Below are 20,341 nucleotides of genomic sequence, written 5' to 3' on the forward strand. Positions count from 1 at the left end.
CACAGCCCGGACAGGCAGAAAGAACACAGGCATTTGCCTTCAAAACAAAGACCACTCTCAGTATCTCAACCATGAAAAGTAAATCATAATCTCTCAGATGTGATAGATTTGGCCAGTTTAGTAACATTTTAGGAACATATTCATCCCACATGAAAATAACATTAGAAAAGAAGACAAAGTGAGCTTTCAGAGCTAACATCAAAGTCAAAAGTTGTTTTCTAAAAATCATCGACTTGATTGTCACCTTCGGCTCAGCGGTGGCCTGGCTGTGTGCCTGCTCCAGGAGCCCTGGAGGGGTTCTCAGAGCCCTTAGAATATGTTGGGGTTTTCTCTGATCATTTAAGGTGATTACTTTCACAGAACTAAAGATCTTACCTACCCAGTGTTGACAGCACTAACATTTTTATTAAAGGTTACATATTTACTTCCTGAGGTGATTTGTACAAACTGCATTTCGTTTGAGAGGCAAAACACTTAGCACTCTGACTTGTATGGCAACTCTATAGGCATGGCTGTGACGGCGACAGGCCAGGGCATGGATTCGAAGTCACTACCTAAAACGTGTCTCAGAAACAGCAGTGTCCTCCAGGGGAGCCACTTGCCAGGGTCCAACCCCAGCAGGTCCAGGGGTCCCCAAAGGTGTGGATGGAGTCGGCGAAGAAGGAATGACACGGAGCCAGCGTTCAGTTGATCAGCAGCCTTGCCAGGATCTCTAGCCACAATCTCCAGCCAAGTTCTGTGTCCATGTTCTCTTGCTAGGTTCTCCAGCCAGGTTCTCCAGGTTCTCCAGCCAGGTTCAGTCGCCATGTTCTAGTCAGGTTCTCTTGCCATGTTCTATCCAGGTTCTGTAGCCAGGTTCTGTGGCCAGGTTCTTCAGCCAGGTTCTGTCTAGTTTCTCCAGCCAAGTTCTGTAGCCAGGTTCTGTCCAGGATCTTTTGCTATGTTCTCTCTAGGTTCTGTTGCCAGTTTCTGTCCAGGATCTTTTGCCATGTTCTGTCTCTAGGTTCTGTGTCTAGGTTCTGTTACATCTGTATTTATACCAGTTGATTCCAATCCTATCAATCTCTATTCCAAAGGTTAGGGCGTTTCTTATCTCCATTCCAGGGAGTAAAGATTATGTAGCTTAAGCATGATTGTTCATAGTTAAAGTGATTAATTACCCGCCTGGCACTTAGTTGAGGGGTTTTATTCCCTCCCTAACTTCAGGGGAAAATCCCTACCTGGGGAAACAACCTTTCTCAGAGAGGTGACCTTGGTTAAAACACATAGTGCCAAGAAGGTGAGCAAACATATTAAGAACAGTATGCCATATATGCCAGGTCCCTTGAAACAGCAAGGATGGACCGGCTCCCGGCAGCCACTGTCGATGATAAACGCCAGCCTTGATCTGATTGTCCACCCTGTCTCCTAGCTGAAGGTGGAACCTGCAGAGTGTGGGGGAGGAAAGGTGGAAGGAGCCAAGAGAGCAAAGGTGCTTCTCTTTGAGTTGCAGTGTTTCAGGAAGTGGAGATTTAGAGATGCATCCTGGTCGTGTGTGTGTGTGTGTGTGTGTGTAAAGCTGGGAGGGATGGGGATGATGATAGGCAATCTATCAATATGGGATCAATAAACACAAGTGTAAAAGTCTTCAGTACAAAAAGAAACAACTGTGCAAATCATAGAGGAAAATTTGTGCTTCGATGGCAAACTGCATTATTTAGGGCACAGCCTTCTGGATTCTCTGATGGTGATTCTCTGGAGATTCTGCACCTTTCGCTGCCTTTGAGCTGTCTGAGCCGTGGAAGCGGTGGACAGCCGTAGCGATGCAGAGCAGTTCTTGTCCCGTAGCTTGAAAACACATTGTGTCTGGTGGAAGCTCAACTGACACTGGATTCGCCAGTTTTGCTTCTGTTTGCAAATTTATTTCAGTATTCCTGATCTATTCATGTGTCTGTTCTTGGAATTTCCCTTTGAATGGGTAGTAGCATCTACTTGGTTTCCTCATTAGATAATGAGTTTAAAAAATCTTTAATGTGTGTTCATTTTATATTATATAAGAATCATGATTTTGCCTTATTTTGAAAGTTATCCTTTAACAAAATTGAGAATTGGAAATTTTGGGGTAGATAATACCGCATGTGAAAAATACTTGACGTCTTAGTTGACAATAAATTCACTCTAAGTCACGGGTGCAGTATGGTTGTTGCTTTGTTTACTTGGATCTTAAGTACTTAATTTAGAGTCACTATTCCAAGCCACAGTCAACTTGCCTTATTTTTAACCCAGTAACTGATTGATAATTGTTGCTATAAATCGTATTTTAAAATCTGGCATAGCAAGCTATTATAATTATCATTTTTAAAAGAACACTTCAATATTCTTGCTAGCTTATTCTAGATGAATTACCCTGTGAGTTTGTCAGAGTCTATAATGTATTCATTTAGGATCTTGGCTTTGCATAAAAATCTATAAATATTTTCTTGGGAATTATTGTCATTTCTGCTGCATTTTGGTCTTTTTAATAAGAAGCAATATATACATCTCCAATTATTCTTCTCATTCTTTATTTCTCCCATTAGGGGTTTTAAGTTTAATTTGAATAATTAAATCATTTATGTCTTGAAGTAAACAAATATGCATTTAATGGTTTTAATTGTTTAAAAAAGAATTTTTGTTAACCGTTTATTTGAATATTGTGGCTGTTACTATAATTTGATGAGGTTTTAGAAGAACATTTCTTTCTTAATTTTGATTCTATTGTATTCAACAGCCAAATATTTTCATCTAAATCATTTCATATTTTAATGAAAGGTAATGGGGGAAAGTAATTTAATTGGAAAAATTATTTTTCAACAAGCTTCTCTGAAATGTATTTATTTTACTAAAAAGGAAATATCTGTATCTCTGCCTACGTGGGCCCTATTGGCCATTTTGTGTGCTCCATCTCATCTAAGGTTCATCTGAAGAACCTTAAGGTTCTCAGAAACTGAAACCAGTGACTAGCTTCATTGTGATTCCCATGGCATTCGTCTGTGTCACTTGCTGAGGGTCAGCATTCGGAACTTGGATCAGGTGAACTTGAGGGGCTGCCATTTTGTGGTGTGTGTGCAGGAGGGGGGCGCTGGGAGCCTCTGTCATGGACCTGGAGTATCTGCTAGCATTTCAACTGCCCCCACATTACTCCTTCCCTGGGGGGGGGGGGTGGTGAGTAAGAAGTATTCATTCTGTAAAAGACCAACCAACTTTAAAAATACAGAACTTATTGTAAGAAATAAAAAATGTGAATGAAGAAAAATATAGTTATTCAGGATTTTATGTATTATTGTGTGAAAAGAGATGAAAAACCACCCTAACAATATGTTAAAGTCTCTGCTCTGAGCAAAGACATTGTTAGTCACCCCCAGGAATGTGACAGTAATTATCCTCTGGACATCCCTTGGGCTTTTTACAATAATAATCTATCCTTAAAATGCACAAAAGTATTTCCTGTGCTCCAACCAAAAAAATAAAAGTTGAGTTTACACACAGTTGGTCCCAACTAAAAACCTGTGGTCTAGCATTGCAACTTCTAGAACTATCTCCATGCAATAAATACATGTGGGAGTTTTATCAAAACATTAAGTCTCCCCAGCGGGGGAGCTGGAAATAGACAGGTGATATTTGAGGAGCACTGTTTTCCATAACAAGCCCTGTAGTGCTGTTTGACCCTTAAACTGTGTGTGTGTATGGCTTGATGAGATGCGTATTACGTTTTTTAAAAATTGATACTTCCTGCTGTTCATCTTGAGGGCTGATAATGGTAGCCTGGCAGGCCACAGGTGGTCTGGACTCTCAGGGTCTGGGATTCCTGGAGAAGTCTTCCCGGACGGAGCCCTGGAGTCAGGGGGCGGGGGGTGGAGGGGCGGGGGGAGGACGGGAGATGCCTCCTGAGTTTCCTCCTTGGAGCAGCAGCCTCCTCCTCCCCCCTTCCTTCAGGCAACCTTGCCTTTGCTGACTGGCAGGTGCTCCCTCCCTGGTGACAGTGTGTTCCTGCAGCAGTTGACCAATTTCCCGGGGCTTTGCAGGGCTGTTGCAGAGGGTCCATGTTAACAGAGCTGCTAAACACAGCTGTTTCGATGCCTACATTTAAAGCTGGTAAAATAAATAAATTTTTGTTTCCATCAGAACCGCTTTGAGGGCCTGCAGATGGGATTCTAGCTGGTGGTGGTTTGGGTGGTAACCAGAGGTCAGCGGGTGCTCAGAGCCTGTCACTCAGCTCGCCCCTGGGGCCATGAGGCTCACATGGCCACTCAGCATTGCTGAACGCTCGTTAGTGCAGAGCCAGGCGCTGTCTGAGCCTGTGTTCATCATGAGCCATTACTGAAAACAGGAAGCGCAAGGAGTACATTCGCCTGGAAATTCTCCCTGGCAGCTCCGATTTCTTGTATTGCAGGTCACCTGTTTCTCTGACATTTAAAATATGAATTAAGCCCTGGCCAGTGTGGCTCAGTTGGTTGGGCGTCGTCTCATGCACCGAGAGGTTGATGGTTTGATTCCCGTCAGGGCACATGCCTGGGTTGCAGGTTTGATCCCCAGTAGGGGGCACACAGGAAGCAGCTAATGATGTTTCTCTCTCTCTCTCTCTCTCTCTTCCTCTCTCTTTAAAAATCAATAAAAATATTTTATTACAAATATATATAAATTAAAAAAATAAGTGGGTACAGGGGATAAATAGGGGGAAAGGGGATATCTGTAATACTTTCAACAATAAAGATAAATTTAAAAACAATAATAATGAAAATTATATCTAAGGTTTTTAACATAATGAGAATAAAGATAACCCAATTATAATATATATGGAGAAGTACTTACATGTATCAGCCTGGGGAATTCTGTCTCATCATTTGGAAACAAATTTAGAGGAAAAGCAAAAGGTGGGAAAAAAGAGGGAGTAAAAGAAGGAAAGGAAATAGCAAATCTGTTTTTCTTTAGCCCCAATGCTTTATAGTTTTAACAAATAAAAATTTAAATTATTGAGGTATTTTTTTAAGTTAGCAACTAACATGCTCTAAAACAGCGGTTCTCAACCTGTGGGTTGCGACCCCTTTGGGGGTCAAACAACCCTTTCACAGGGGTTGTGACCATCGGAAAACACATACATAATTACATATTGTTTTTGTGATTAATCACTATGCTTTAATTATGTTCAATTTGTAACAATGAAATTGGGGGTCACCACAACATGAAGAACTGTATTAAAGGGTCGCGGCGTTAGGAAGGTTGAGAACCACTGGTCTAAAGTCTTTTGATGGAAAGGGCTACAGCTTACTTATTGTCTTCATAGTAGAGAAACAAAAATAAAGACACATACGGCAACCTGCTGGTGATGCAAGCTGTGTGTGTATGTAGAGACACATACATATGCTTCTCTAATTATCCTCTAAATATTTGATACTTTCTAGACTCAATCACAAAATAACTCCTACACCTAGATTTATAAGAATATGTTTACAGTTTTGTGTAGTTTTTACATCACAGTGACTTAGTTTTCTAAAGGAGTTTTCTATAGTGAATCATTTATCAGAAATGAATCGGTGTGATTCGAGGTGGTGTCTCCACCGCCCCGCCCTGTGGCGTCTGTGTGGGTCTGTCCACTCAGCCTGCTCATCCCGATGCCACTGTCTTCAAGTGCAAACCTCCCTGAGACTCACTGCCCCGATGCAGGAATTTTGTTTCATTATGAATATCAACCCCATTTCTCTACCCTTTCTTTTTCTCTAGAGTGACCCACATCTGGTGGAAGAGACAAAAATGTAGCTATCGAATCCAATCAAGTGTTTCTCTCTCTCAAATTGCCAACAACATCCCGTCAAGAAAAGTTCTGGTGGGTCCCACATCCGTATGGCTACCCGAGGAGACACGTAAAGGTAAGGACCCCATGTCCTGCTCCTGGCTTTCATGCAGACAAACGTCTCGTCTGTTTACCTTAAAATATCTTACTTTGAAAAAACGTAAAGATGGGTTTGCAAATGGTGGGTTTTTTATTTGCCAAAGAGCACAATACCCCTTAGTTTTAATAAATAAACTCAACATAAAGTCAGATTTTGTAATCCGTTTCTAAACACAGACTCAGGTAGCCTTCTGTTATCCAATGGCGTCACCCAGAAATAACCTCACAGGAAGCCATAGGGTAGGTCTGTTCACCCTCTGGCCATTGTACGGAAGCCCCTCTAAAATCAGGTCTCTATTTCTACACTTAGTTCTATTTAGGGGACATTTTATCGTGAAGGAAATCAATCAGTCTTTAATTAGGGCCCTGTTTGCATAGCAGAAGTCCTCACAGGCTGCTGTCAGTTACTGTTGATAAACCTCCCTTGGTGCCACTGTGGAGCCTGGGAGCCGTGCTCCTTGCAAAACTTCAGGTTATTAAGGTGTTGGTTTAAGAATTGTTTAAATTGTAGTAAAACATGTATAACACAAAATATACCATTTTAATCATTTTTGTGTGTACAGTCCAGTAGTAGCTGTGTGACCATCACCAACATCTATCTCTAGAACTTCCTTATCTTCCAAAATGTCATTCTTCCCCATTAAGCAGTCACTCCATATTTCCTACTCCCCCATATTCTGGCAGCCTCCATTCTACTTTCTGTCTCCATGAATCTGACAATTCTAGGGACTTTATGTGAGTGGAATCATACAGTATTTGTGTTTTTGTGGTTGCCTTATTTCACTTAGGATATCTTCAGGGTTCACCGTGTTATTGCATGTGTCAGCATGTCCTTCCCTGTAAAGGCTGATAGCGTTCCATTGCCTGGGGGGACCATGTTTTGTCTGTCTCGTCCTCTGTCCATGCACACTGGGGTTGCTTCCACCTAATAGCTGTGTAGACTCACCCTGCTGTGAACATGATGTACGGGTACCTGTTTTCAGTTTGAGTCCCTGCTTTCAGGACTGAGTATATATCTAGAAGTGGAATTGCTTGATCATGTGGTAATTCTATTGTTAATTTTTTTAATATATTTTATTGATTTTTTTTTTACAGAGAGGAAAGGAGAGAGAGAGAGAGCTAGAAACATCGATGAGAGAGAAACATCGATCAGCTGCCTCCTGCACATCTCACACTGGGGATGTGCCTGCAACCCAGGTACATGCCCTTGACCGGAATCGAACCCGGGACCCCTCAGTCCGCAGGCCAACGCTCTATCCACTGAGCCAAACCGGTTTCGGCTCTATTGTTAATTTTTAAAGGAACTGCCATACTGTTCTCCGTAGTGGCTGTACCACTTTACATTTTCACCAACAGTGTACAAGGCTTCCAATGTCTTCACATCCTCACCAGCACTTGTTGTTTTCTGTTTTGTTTTGTTTGCATTTAATAGCTATCCTAACGGGCGTGAATTGGTCCCTCACATGGTTTTGATTTGCATTTCCCGGATGATTCGTGATGTTGAACATCTTTTCTTTCACGTGCTTTTTGGCCATTTCTCTGTCTTTGGATAACTTTGTGCTCAAATTCTTTGCCTTCATTGAGTTGTTTTATTGTTGTTGTTTGCTGTAGGGTTTTATATGTATTCTGCATATTAACCCCTCATCAGATACATGATTTATAAGCATTTTCTCCCATTGCATGATTTGCCTTTTCATTCAGTGGTAGTGTCCACTGATGCACAACATGGTTAATTTTGACGCAGTCCAGTGGGTCTAGTTTTATTTTGTTGCCTGTGCTTTTGGTGTCACATTCAACAAATCGCTGCCCAGTCCAGTGCCGTGACGATTCTCCTCTATATTTTCTTGTAAGAATTTTATAATTTTAGCTTTCACATTATGGTGTGATCTATTCTGAGTTATTAGCTGTTATATTTATACCAGAGACCGGGTGCATGAATTCATGCATGGGTGGGGTCCCTCGGCATGGCCTGCAGGGATTGAGGCGAAACCGCAGCCTGCCGCTCCTGCCTCTGCTCCTGCTCATCCCGGCCCCACTGCGCCTGCCTGATCAGGAGAGGCTTACTCTGCCACAGCAGCGCTCGCCAGCTGTGAGTCCTGTGTCTGGCGCCAGTCCCAAAGGGGGGGGGGGGGGGGGGCGTGGCCGGGATGCGATTGGCCCTCCCACAGATGGTAGGACACCCTTGCCGGCCTGGGATCTGGATCTGTCCCCCTGATGTTCACGCTGGTTGTCGGGAGCCACTTGGCGGCCACGTTTATATTGTTTCTTCCTTGCGGAGCATCTAGGGAGGGGAAGCAGCCATGGTGCCCGAGGCCAACTTCCAGGAGGCCAGTGGCACTGTTGGAATCGTGCCGGCGGCGCCAGTCCCTCAGTGCCTGACCCATTCTCCGGAGATTGGGCCTGCAGGACTACTGAGGGAGTGAGTGGCTGCCACCGGGACGGGTCAGTCAGCTGAGTGGCACTCCTTCTGTGGGAGCACACTGACCACCAGGGGACAGCTCCTGCATTGAGTGTCTGTCCCCTGGTGGTCAGTGCACATCATAGCAACTGGGTCGTTCCACCATTCGGTCACTTTGCATATTACGCTTTTATTATATAGGATTAGAGGCCTGGTGTACAAATTCGTGTACCAGTGGGGTTCCTTAGCCTGGCCTGCGGGATCGGGCTGAAACTGGCTCTCTGACATCCCCCAAGGGGTCCCGGATTGCAAGAGGGCACAGGCCAGGCCGAACAACCCACCAGTGTGCGATCAGGGCCAGGGAGGGGCACAGGAGGTTGACCAGTCAGGGAGGGACCATGGAAGGGCTCCAGGGCATGTCTGGCCTGTCTCGCCCAGTTCTGATCAGCCAGACTCCAGCATCAAGCTAACCTACTGGTCGGAGCCTCTGCCCCCTGGAGATCAGTTCATGTCAGCTACTGGTCGACCGGTCAAATGTCTGCCCCCTGGTGGTCATTGCACGACATAGCAAGCAGTTGAGTGGCCTTAGCATATCATTAGCATATTACGCTTTGATTGGTTGAACGGCCAACTGGTTGACTGGACACTTAGCATATTAGGCTTTTATTATATAGGCGGATTTGTGTCATGTGGGTATAATGAGAGCTATCAGTGACTGCACCCTGCCACATGCACCAGCTCCAGGCATGCACTGCCGTCCCCAAACCTGTGAGTCTGAGTGACGCCTCTTCCTACTTTAGGGGTCGGTCAAGGGAAGATTGGAGGATTTAAGTGACTGTCCTAAGAAGACGTCATGATAAGTAGCCAGGACAGTACCTGGAGCAGACTGGGGTGGTCTACAGCAGGACAGAAATGAACTTTATTTAGGGTCCAAATTTGACACCACCTACTAATTCCAAGTAGTCTTCAGATTTTAGTTGTTAATCCAATCTGTTTCCAAGCTGCATATAAAGATTCAGAAGTTAGCATTCGAATAAGATATGACAAAAATTACACAGCAAAAAGGCTTTGATCACAGCTACCTTTTCCTGTCACAGAGACCAAGGAGTAAATGTACATTAATCACTTTGCATCAGTTTCTCATTCATTCCACACTTTTGAGTACGTATTTTGTGCCAGGAACTCTTCTAGTCTCTGGAGGTGACAAATGGAGAAGCTGTGGTCATTGCCCTCAAAGAATTCACAGACGGAACACGCCTCAGGCGTGGGAGCTGGAAGCTCTTTCCCTTCTATATTGCAGAGTGCGCTCCTGCCCTGGGAGGGGCTCCGTCACCTCTCGCTGCATCAGCAGAGGCCTGGGTGAGATGAGGTAGGAGAACCCAAAGGAGACCTTACCTCTGACTAGAGGGATCAAAGGTGTCTTTGAAGGGGAGGCGACCTCAGAACTGGACCTTGAAAATGAGATCATGAGATGGATAAACCTGTAAATGGCTTACTAGGTCGAAGAGAAATACAAAACCCAGAGATTGGAAGAAGCAAGGCACAAGGATATGGATCACGGGCACTTGGTGCAGCGGGCACGTGGCGTGTGCAGCGGGCACGTGGCGTGTGCAGCTCCACCTTAGGACGAAGGACTTCCTGCCGAGGGACTGGGGTCTGGTGTGGGGAGGTGTGATGTGTGCTGTGCCCCTGGGCCCACAGGGGACAGGATAGGGGCTGGTCTGTCTCGGCACTCTCTCAGGTGGGGTCACAGCAGGGTGGTTTACTCAGGGATGGGTACCTGTCTCTGTCCCCATCGGGAGGCCACCTGTCTCCACTCCTCCGCCCACCTGTCTGTCTCCAGTGCCCAGGGCCATGCATTCAACCATCGGTTCCGGTCCAGCTGCCATCGTGCAGTTGTTCAGACTGGGGATCCCTAGACTGCTCTTCTGTGGTCCTGTCTTTAGAATGCAGCTCCCAATCAGAAATGCTCAGGAGGACCAACTGCCATCACTCAGCACCCACTGACGGTGGCCCAGTCCCACGACCTTCACTCTCCAGGCTTCCTGCTGACCCCCACTGAGCCCACGTGTCCACAGCAGCCTGCCTCCTCTCAGCACCCTCGGTTAAGAAGCACTTACAGGCCTTGCCTCTTGTTGGAGAGAGAGAAGTGCCATAGAACAAGGTTTTGGTTTAGGGCATTTTCTGTCCTAGTGTGTCCCAATCAGCCCCGGTGGTTGCTGAGCCGTGAGCACTGGGGTGTCTGTGGCAGACACCCCAGGAAGCCCTGCTTCCCCGGACTGGAGCCCAACAAGAGCCACCTTTGCACCCACTGCCATGTTAGACTTGACTTAAAACCAGTAGCTGCTTCCTGGAAAGCTCCATGAATTGCGCTCTGATGGCGACTGTTCTAAAGAAAAGCTGACCATGCCTCCAGAAGGAGGAATCTGCTGGAATGGCACCAGCTTTATAAATCCGTGCTCCTGACCCGTTTGCAACAAATGTATTTAAAACAGCTAACAAGTGTCATTAGGTTCGTCCTGGCACAGCCGGTAACCATTTGTGTGCCTTTGGGCAAATCCCATCAAAGTCTTAATTTCCTTTTCCAAAAAGTAGTAATCAAAGGGCTTTATACAGGTCACATGAGGCGGGTCACATGAAAAGAACGTAGACGACAAATGATGGAAATAGTAGCCAAATATTAAGTACCCACTAGGTATCAAGCGTGGTTAGAAAAGTGCCACTCAGCATATATACCATTTAGTCTTCAAAACTCCCATGAAATTGGTGCTATTCTTACCCATAATTTGTATTAGAGGAAACTGATGAGCAGAATATAAATAATGTGTCCAGCGTTTCAGTTAGTAAATGACACAGGTGGGATTCTCCCCGAGGCAGGCATTTTAACTGCCGAGCCAACGTCCTTAACTGCGAGGGCGTGTCTCTACCATGTCTCCAGGGCCCTGTGCAGCCTGTACATATTGTTACTATTGTGTCTGCTCCACATGGGCTTACAGTACATATGATGTGTGTGTATAATGTATTTATATATGTATTGTATATGTAAATACTATAACATAAAAACATTGTACATAAACGTAGATATATACAGATATATGCACAAATAAAATACAAATACATTTACATGTAAATATATTACTATCACCTGTATATATAAATATGTAATTACATGTGGATGTAAATATGTAAGTCTGTTGTTATATACGAAATATTATAAGGAGTGTCAGGACCAGGAGGCCTGGTGTTCATGTGCTCTTGCTGATCCTGCGCCTCACAGGCAGGTGGGTGGCGCGCTGATCTCTGAGTTATTCAACCTTGTGGCTCTGTGCTTGCCCCGCACGGCTCTGCGGGAGCCTCCTCGCTCAAGGCCGCTGCTTCAGCACTTGCAGGAGGGACGCTGACGGAGTGCCACGCAGTGATGGATGAGGGCGCTCTCCCGTCGTTTCACGGGAGATTTGCATGTGCAGCGCTCGTGAGTGCTGGGGAGCTTCTTGCATCCACCTTGGGTTCTTCTGTTTCCTTTATGCATTACCAGTGTTCTTGTTCAGAGTGGCATTTTTTCTGTCGGGCTGGGTGGGTGCGTTACCGCGTGCCGTGCCTGAAGCTGCCAGTGGCCTTCCATTACAGGAAATGGGCGGCAAGTAGGGTTCTGAACTCACAGGTCTCAGCACCACCTACTTGTGCCATCATCCTGGCAAGTGCAGAGATCCAATTAGTGAGCCGATCCAGCAAGTCTCCGTGTGTCAGTGTACCTGCTGTGAGTGTCATTCTGCTCAGTGATAACAGGGCTGTGTCCCAAAATAGCGGTGGGGGGAGAGGGATGGGAACACTGAGTCCTGGTTGTGAGCTGAATTATTTTTCAAGCGACTAGACACCGATCCTTTTAAAGCGCCCGTCTCCAAAGGACGCTGGGGCTCGGCTCTGGGGGAGGAAGGCTAGACTGGCCCTCCGGGCAGTGGGTCCATGTATAGTGTCAGCGGGAGTGTCTGGAGGAGAGTTGGACCCTTCCGAGAGAACGTCTGAAATGCCAGAGCTGCTTGGTTTCAGCTGCAGGAGCGGCAGGGCCTGGCAGAGCCTGCGGGCTGCTCTGGGTTCTCCTGCACGCGTGCTGTTGCCCGCCATGGTGCCACGGGCAGAGCTCTGGAGTGTGCATTGTTGGAGTCAGGTGATGGTGGTTGGGGTTGGTAGCCTAGGTGCAGAACTCATTCAGGCTGTTGTGGGGGGTTTGGAAGTCATGACCCTGAGCCGGGAGCAACGATCTCCAAGGAGTGTGGGGCGGTCCTGGGTTTGGGCAACACCGGGGCTTCTGAGTCTTGGATGAGCTGAAACTCAGGCTGGAGGGTTGGAGGTAAAATGAGGGCGTGTGGAGGAGGAGCAGAGGAGAGGTGTTCCACATGCTCCACGAGAGGGGCTGCCCGGCGCAGCCAGGAGGGAATGTGCGGCTCTGGCCCTGAGTTCCAAGAACGATGAGTGAGAAGTGGGACCAGACGGGACAAATGCTGCACAAGGGAGGCTCTGAGCTTAAGCTGTGGGATGACCTGAGGGCCTGGGGCCGGATGATCTCAAAGCTCAGGGACGGTGGCCGGAGTGGCGGGAGCAGGCATGGGGCCTTTTCTACTTCTGCCAGAGATGATAATTGATAAGAAAATAATAGGCAATGTCACGGATCCCCATTGTAATTGAGCAGTGATTGTCGGGAACATATTAGAACAAAGTCCCTAAGAAAATAGATATGATCAGTGTGACTGGGAGCACAGAAATCATTTAATTGCTTAATAAAATGTAATTTGTATCACTCATGTTATTTTAATTTGTCTTCTCTTTAACTGTTCTTCAGAGTTAACACAAAGATGCAATACTATGGTCTTGCAAACAAAATCTACAAATAAGATGGATGTGAGGGCCCTGACCGGTTTGGCTCAGTGGACAGAGCATCGGCCTGCGGACTGAAGGGTCCCGGGTTCAATTCCGGTCAAGGGCATGTACCTTGGTGGCGGGCACATCCCCAGTAGGGGGTGTGCAGGAGGCAGATGATCAATGTTTCCCTCTCATTGATGTTTCTAACTCTCTATCCCTCTCCCTTCCTCTCTGTAAGAAATCAATAAAATATATATTTTTTAAAAAGATGGATGTGAGGGAAGGTTGAGGTGAGAGCGCGAGGGACGGAGCAGCTGCATGAAACGACCCTCAGGAGGCCTGAGTGCTTGTGCACAGCTCCCTGGTCAGGAAGAGCAGCTCTGCAGTCCGAGCTCCGTGCTGTTCGAAGGCACCCGGGTGGCGGTGGGAGGAGGGGTGGTTGTTAGGAAAGATTTTGGCTAGACACGGCTGCACGTCTCCCTTGAAAACCATCTGTTCAGCTGCAAGCTGTGGATACGAGGAACCCAGAGAATTCCCGGGAATGACACCAGGGACGCGTCACTGCCCCCACGAGGGCTGTCGCAGCTGACCCGGCGGCCACGCTGCCTCAGGCTTCTGCTGCGGGGGGCGGGGGGCACCTAGCACTCTGCCCGAGCTCAGGGATCTGTGACCCCAGGGTTCCTCACGTTTGGTCACAGCCTGGAGGTGTGGTGCTTACAGGGGTGGAGGAGCCGTGGGAGCCAATGAGCAAGGGGCTTCATTTGTCAGGTGAGGGGTGTAGCTTAGGCCGAGGTGTGTCGATGAAGAAAAACAATTTAATACGGATTTTCGAGATAAAGTCACGAAGAATTGTTGATGTGGGGATTGAAAGGAAGGGAGGATGAATGGTGACCCTGAGTTTCTGAGATGAGCAACTGGATGTGTGGGTTCCATTGCCTGGGCCAAGAAGACCCCAGGGACAGAGACTGTGGGCAGAAGTCAGGGGGACCATTCTGGACCCATAATGTTCAGAATACACCAGGATGTCTGTCTTAATTCCCCTCAGTGTTTCTAGAACTTTTAAAACGACAGCAGGAGGTGTGTGTGGGGGGGGGGGGCTCGGATGTTAAGAGATCAACTGAAGGACTTGTATGCATGCCTATAAGCATAACCAATGGATACAAGACACTGGGGGGTAGGGGAGGCCGGGGGGAAAGTCAAGGGGGGGCGGGAAAGGAGACATATGTAATACTCTTCCTGAAGCAATAAAACAAAATTAAAAAAAAATGACAGCAGGAGAACTTAATTGTTTAATCCCTCTATCTAATCCTGTTTTAAAATGGAATTCAGTGGCGTATCTACCGTGATGAAGCTCCTTAGGCAAGAGCCAGACCAGGCCCAGACCCTGTGCCAGCCCCGTGCGCTCACTGCTTAGGTTCTAAGAATGTAAGTGTGTGGCAGTCCAAAGTCACCGTGCTCTGCATGGCCCTCCCTACCACCCTGTGACTGTCAGTGCGATATCAGGGTGCATCGGGCGGGGCACAGGGTCACAGGGTCACAGCCCCCCAACAGGCTGCTGGGGCTGCTCACATCACCCGGTCCTTCAGAATGTTCTGAACCGGGGACAGACAGCTGAGACAGTGAGTCATCTTCAGGGGATTACCTCAGAGTCCCTGCCGCACGTCATCTCTGTGAGAACATGGTGACTCAATCAATGTTTTTAGCAGGATGAATCCTAGAATTTTAAAAAATGCTAATTCCTCATGTCACCTTCAAATCTTGAAGCTAATTTTCTCCTGGTGCACAAGGGTTCTTCAGTCAGTAGCTCTGCAAACAGATCTGGGGCCAGAGTCCGTTGGGAACTGGTCTCCTGGCCAGGGATTAGGGCCCATTGAGTCAGGGCCAGTGCCTCCACCCACGTGGTGTCACATGACCTCTGGCTGGGGTCCTTGCCTTCTTCCATGTGGCTCTGTCCTGAGTGTGTCTCCCAGGCCCCTGCTTCAAGCACGTTGCCCTTGCTTCACCTCACTGTCCCGACTGCTGTGACATCACAGAGACACAGATCACTCTGAGGTCCCAGTGCCCGGAGCTAATGATGGCAACGTGCCAGTCTCCAGATTTATGAAAAATTAACATTGATTCATAAAGCTAAAGGGTCGTTCTGTTGGGTTTTATAGACATGCAGTTGATTGGAGCTGGTAATGAAGAGTACAATGCTGGCAGCTAACAGCAGGGGAGAGGCTGACCTCCAGTGAGGGTGAGAAGCTCTTTGTCACTGAGACACGGAGACTTAGTGGGTGGAGGGAACTCCACTGGTCAGGGCCCCTCAGATGGGCTGCCCCCGCCTGTCTCCCCCTCCCCCACCCCCTGCCGTCTGCTCCTGGTCCTGGGCCTGAAGCCTGGCCTCTCTGAGCCCCTCCCCCGCTCCTCCATCCATGAGACGCAGACCCCCCAGAGCCCATGCAGAGCCCTGCTCAGCCCTGGTCAGAGGGAAGCACGCCTGGCCCAGCTCTCATGCAGGGAGCCCAGCCAGGGCTTATTCAATCCACAGAGGCCGTGTGCAGGGAGGGCAGTGGGACCTGCCACCTTAGAATGACGAAGCCGGAACCAGACCTTCGACACCTGACAGGCCCAGTGAGTGTTGGCTGAGGGGGGGAGTGGTCCTTGAGGAGCAGGTCTCGGTGTGGGCTCTGCCGCTGCAGCTCTACCGTCTTTATCTAATCAGGCGTGCCATTGATTGGTTTAGATTTTTGTTTTGCTTCATGTATCCTGTTCTGAATATTGGGTTTGAATATAATTGCCACAGGTCACACTACCTTCTTAAAAAATTCATCCAGCATGCAGGTTTGGGAGCAGGAGGTGACCTGAATGTTCTATGCAAATGTATGTAAATATGTGCTGATGTCAGTAGGGGAGTGTGGCATCTGTCACAGCCTCCCAGGTTAGTTCACCAGGAGGCCTGAGCACTGCCACACTCTCGGGACCAGGGGGCATGTCTGTTCCCCTGAGAACAAGCAGACTGGTGGGCGTTAGAGAGAAATCTGTCTAGACCAGCAGTTCTCCACCTTCTGGCCCCTTAAATACAGTTCCTCATGCTGTGACCCAACCATAACATTATTTTCGTGGCTACTTCATAACTGTCATGTTGCTACTGTGATGAATCGTCATGTAAATATCTGATATGCAGGATGGTCTTAGGCGACCCCTGTGAAAGGGTCGTTCGACCGCCAAGGGGTCGTGACCCACAGGTTGAGAACCGCTGGTCTAGACGTTTCTTACAGGTGCTGGTTTTATGTTGGTTTCAACTCAGTAAGTAAGTACCATGGGGGCCTTTCCTGGGTGAAGTACCATCCCAGGTAAATAAAGCTCAGGCCTAAGGTCCAAGACCTGGTGCTGGCTGAGCTGATGACCACGCAGGCGGAACAGGGCCCCCCAGGCAGGGAGGGAGCCCGCCCCCCAGGATGCTGAGCCCTGTGGAGCCAGTGGCCGAGGGGAATGAGTGAAAACCAAGTTGCCAGGGTCCCACCCCTCACCCGCTTCATCCAGAGTGTCTGAGCTTCCTCCATCTTGTACGTTGGGTTTCTGTATAAGGTTTACAAATAAAGGAAAAAACATCAGGGGCCACAGGATGGCTTAGACTCTAGTGGAGACGCAGACACAGGTCCGGCCACATCTGATCGGGGAGCGGGTGCTGAGACGGGCTGCCCAGACTCCGGCAGCTCCAGTGGGACCAGGAGGAAGGTGTGAGGAGAATGTGAGTCACTGCAGAGCTGAGACAGAAAGTCTGTAACCCGACACCTGGCTGCACAGGGGAAGAGGGAAGAGCAGGGCCAGGGCGACTTTCTGCTGGAGGAAAGGTGACGGAGGGTTGGTGGCCCTGGTGGAAGTGGGAGTCAGAGTTGGCTGGTGGCAGGAGGGAAGCAACCATGAGGCATCCCTGGTGTCTGGGCAGGGAGACGAGGCAGATGCCAGAAACGGGGAAAAGATTTGATGAAAAATCAAGCTTGGAGGCAAAGCTGGATGAGTTGTTTAGTTAGAGGTAAAAGTTAAGTTCATGCAGTGAACAGAGTCACCAAGAATGAAAGCAGAGACACGGGAACAGAATTCTGGGAGCATCTAAATTTGGGGGTAGGAAGAGCAGCTTGAAAATGAGGAGGTGGATTGCACCCCCACAGGAGAAGGGGCTCAGGAGCAGAGAGAGACCGGACACGTCAGGGGCCGCGGGGAGAAAGCTCGCCTGGGTTTGGGGTTTGGGCACCTTGGGGAAGTAATTTCAGCAGGAGCAGTGGCAGAAGGTAGATACAGTATACTGACTTTTTATTATAGTCAAGATAAAAAAATTCAGAATTACGGAAACTGGCATTTGTTGAGAGGGAGTATTTTGAATCAATGTAAAGTACCTTCTCAGAAGAGTCCGCACTTTTCACGTGTAAGGAAAGCAAGCCAGCCAGGAAAAGGTTGCCCCGAGTTTCTGTTTTAATTGGGAGACTTTAAAATTAGACAGTTTCAAAGGGACCTTCGGCAGCGCATCACGTCAACCATGCCCCTGCCCATGCCTCTCTTTGAAGGAAGGGCCCCTTGGAAGGAATGCCCTCGCTCCAGGCTGATGGGAAAGCTTGTGTTGACAGCCTGAGGTAGGTGGCTCAGGCACAGCTCTGGGTCAGAGCCGACCGCCCAGGACTGGTGCTCTGAGGGGGGTGCAGCCCTTCAGGCTCCTCCCGTCGCCTGGTCCCCCGGGTGTGCGCACAGGGAGCAGTCCCACCTGTGGGAGAGGCTGGTCCCCCAGGTGTGCGCACAGGGAGCAGTCCCACCTGTGGGAGAGGCTCACCCAGTCAGAACTGCTACAGGATGGGAAGGTCCACACAGATTGTGGGTGGAGCTCAGCACAGAGATCTCCCAGGATGGACGACGGTGCACAGGCCACGTCTAGGCAGCCCTTGGTGACCTGCCCCTGCCCACAGCAAGAGGCCCACCGACAGCCTCCTCAGATCCAAGGCTGTGCAGGGAGGCAGGCGGCTGCTGTCCAGGGCTTGGAGCCTCCACAGATGCCCAGCCCAGCCATGGGCATGCGTCCGCCTCCTGCCTCAGCTCTCCTGAAGGGTCCCTCCCTTCTCCCAGCCAGGTGAGCTGCAGCCCTCCCTCCCACAGGTTAAAACTGCCCAGCTCACTTCCTGTTTTCCTTCTAACCTATGACCATGGTTTCGCTCCATTCCTGCTGTCTCCATCCTTCGTTCTGACACTCAGGGACTCCTTACAGCGGTCCGAACACATGACCACTGGCGGGTGTGTCTCAGTGTCGGATTCCAGCTGCAGCCACCCTCCTCCTCCTCAGGTCCTGGGAGGCTCAGCCTGGGACACAGGAGAATGTGGGAAAGGTGTACTCCTCCTGTGTCACCCGTTTTCTCCACAGACAGCTAGAGCGTTTGCAGGGTGCCATCTGAATGGACAAGGGCAATTGGAAATGGGCCTAAGACCCCTCAGCCTGCAAGGCTGGCCAGAGACCGAGAGCCAGGCCTCGGGCAAGGCCGTGGCTGTGACCCGTGACCTTCCACTCCATCCAAATGAAAACCCCCAATGGAGGTGATTGTCAGTGGCTTTGAAGTAAGAGCCAGGAATGGAGTGAGGAGGGTCACAGAGAGCCCCAGTAGAGACCCTCACCCACAGACTGACTGAGGCAGGGCCTCCGAGGGGCGAGGAGACCCAGCGCTGGTGCCTTTGCTCAGGCTGCGGACGGCGGAGGTTCGTGGTCTCACAGCCTGGAGGGTGAAGTCCATGTCAGAGCCCAGGGCACCCCTGCAGGCTCCTCCTGAGCCGGAGGGAGCATCTGCTCCCACGCTCAGGCGTCTGGCGTTCCCGAGTCAGTGGCCGCCCTGCCCATAGCAGCATCTGTGCTCTCCCTCACTGGTCGCAGCGTGCTCTCCCTGCCGTGTCTCTGTCCAAAACCCCCTTTCATAAAAGCCCACCCTGGTCAGTATGACCACATCTTAACTTATTTATGGGCAGCGACCCGATTTCGGTCACATTCAGGGTCCTGGGGTTAGGACCTCAGCGTAAGAGTTTGAGTCACCAGCTGTACCGTAATGAGGTTTGGGAAACGGCGTTTACAGACGTGGTGGCGGCTCTGCTGTCCCAGCGCCGGCCTCCTCGCGGTGGTTGTGGAGCTGGTGGCCCCCGGAGTGGGGAGCAGCCTGCCTGGGAGGACATGGTCCCTTCTCAGCGGCGGTGGCACTTTAAGATAAAGCGCCCTGTGTCACTGTTGGTCACGCACGCGTGGAAGGTCCATCTTCTATCGCATTTGACCAATTGGACCGTGTCAGCTTGCAGGCCGAAAAATGGTATTTTTTGGTGGATAAATAAGGACGGATTTGACCTCACGCGTCAGCATCGTCCGGCATTCCGACCCAGAGAAGGTCCAATAGATGGACAAGAGGCAGTGTCTCTCCGTGCTTGTCCTGCCCCTATGACTTGGTTGGACTTGTGTGTTTTATTTAAAGACTTTAAAATTAATAGTGTGGAATTCTGAATCTGACAGAGGAAACTGTCCTGTAAAATACAGGGCATTTAGCCGTGCATGAGGAGATACCCCCAAGCTGAGCTGAAACTGGAGGCGGGCGGCTCCCCAGTGGGCAGGTGCTCCTCACTCTGTGGGGAGAAGAAGACCCTCCTGGTTTCCAGGGAGAACAGAAACAGGAATTATATCACTTTCGCCCCGACTCGGACTTGGAACCCTCTGAAACCCCTCGCCGCACGCACATGGCACCGACACCCACTCTGCGCATCCGGCAGCCTGTGATGGCGTGCTCTAAGCTTCCTCTCCCTGGGCATGCGCACTTGCACGTTCTCGGTCTGCGTCCCGCTCGGCCATCTGGCTTGTCCTTGGGTCAGAGCCCAGGCACCCCCCTTAGAAAAGGCACGTTCCCGAGTGAAGCAGCCCCCGTGCTGCCCCCCTGTGCCTCCCCCCCCGTGCTGTCCCCCCCCGTGCTGCCCCCCTGTGCCTCTCCCCCCCCCGTGCTGTCCCCCCCGTGCTGCCCCCCTGTGCCTCTCCCCCCCCGTGCTGTCCCCCCCCGTGCTGCCCCCCTGTGCCTCTCCCCCCCATGCTGTCCCCCCCGTGCTGCCCCCCTGTGCCTCTCCCCCCCATGCTGTCCCCCCTGTGCTGCCCCCCTGTGCCTCTCCCCCCCATGCTGTCCCCCTGTGCTGCC

At 49.6% G+C, this 20,341-nt stretch overlaps 1 protein-coding gene across 10 annotated transcripts in view; it reads left to right on the forward strand.

Moving 5' to 3' along the window:
- Positions 1-20,341, forward strand: part of MYT1L (myelin transcription factor 1 like) — a 301,904-nt gene that overhangs the window by 176,209 nt on the left and 105,354 nt on the right. For all 10 annotated transcript variants that reach the window (XM_059660630.1, XM_059660629.1, XM_059660636.1 and 7 more), the window contains one exon: positions 5,740-5,885. The gene's annotated coding sequence lies outside the window, so the exon portion shown is untranslated. The remainder of the gene's footprint in view (positions 1-5,739; positions 5,886-20,341) is intronic.

This window comes from Myotis daubentonii, chromosome 12 (genome assembly GCF_963259705.1).
Source record: "Myotis daubentonii chromosome 12, mMyoDau2.1, whole genome shotgun sequence".
NCBI lineage: Eukaryota > Metazoa > Chordata > Mammalia > Chiroptera > Vespertilionidae > Myotis > Myotis daubentonii.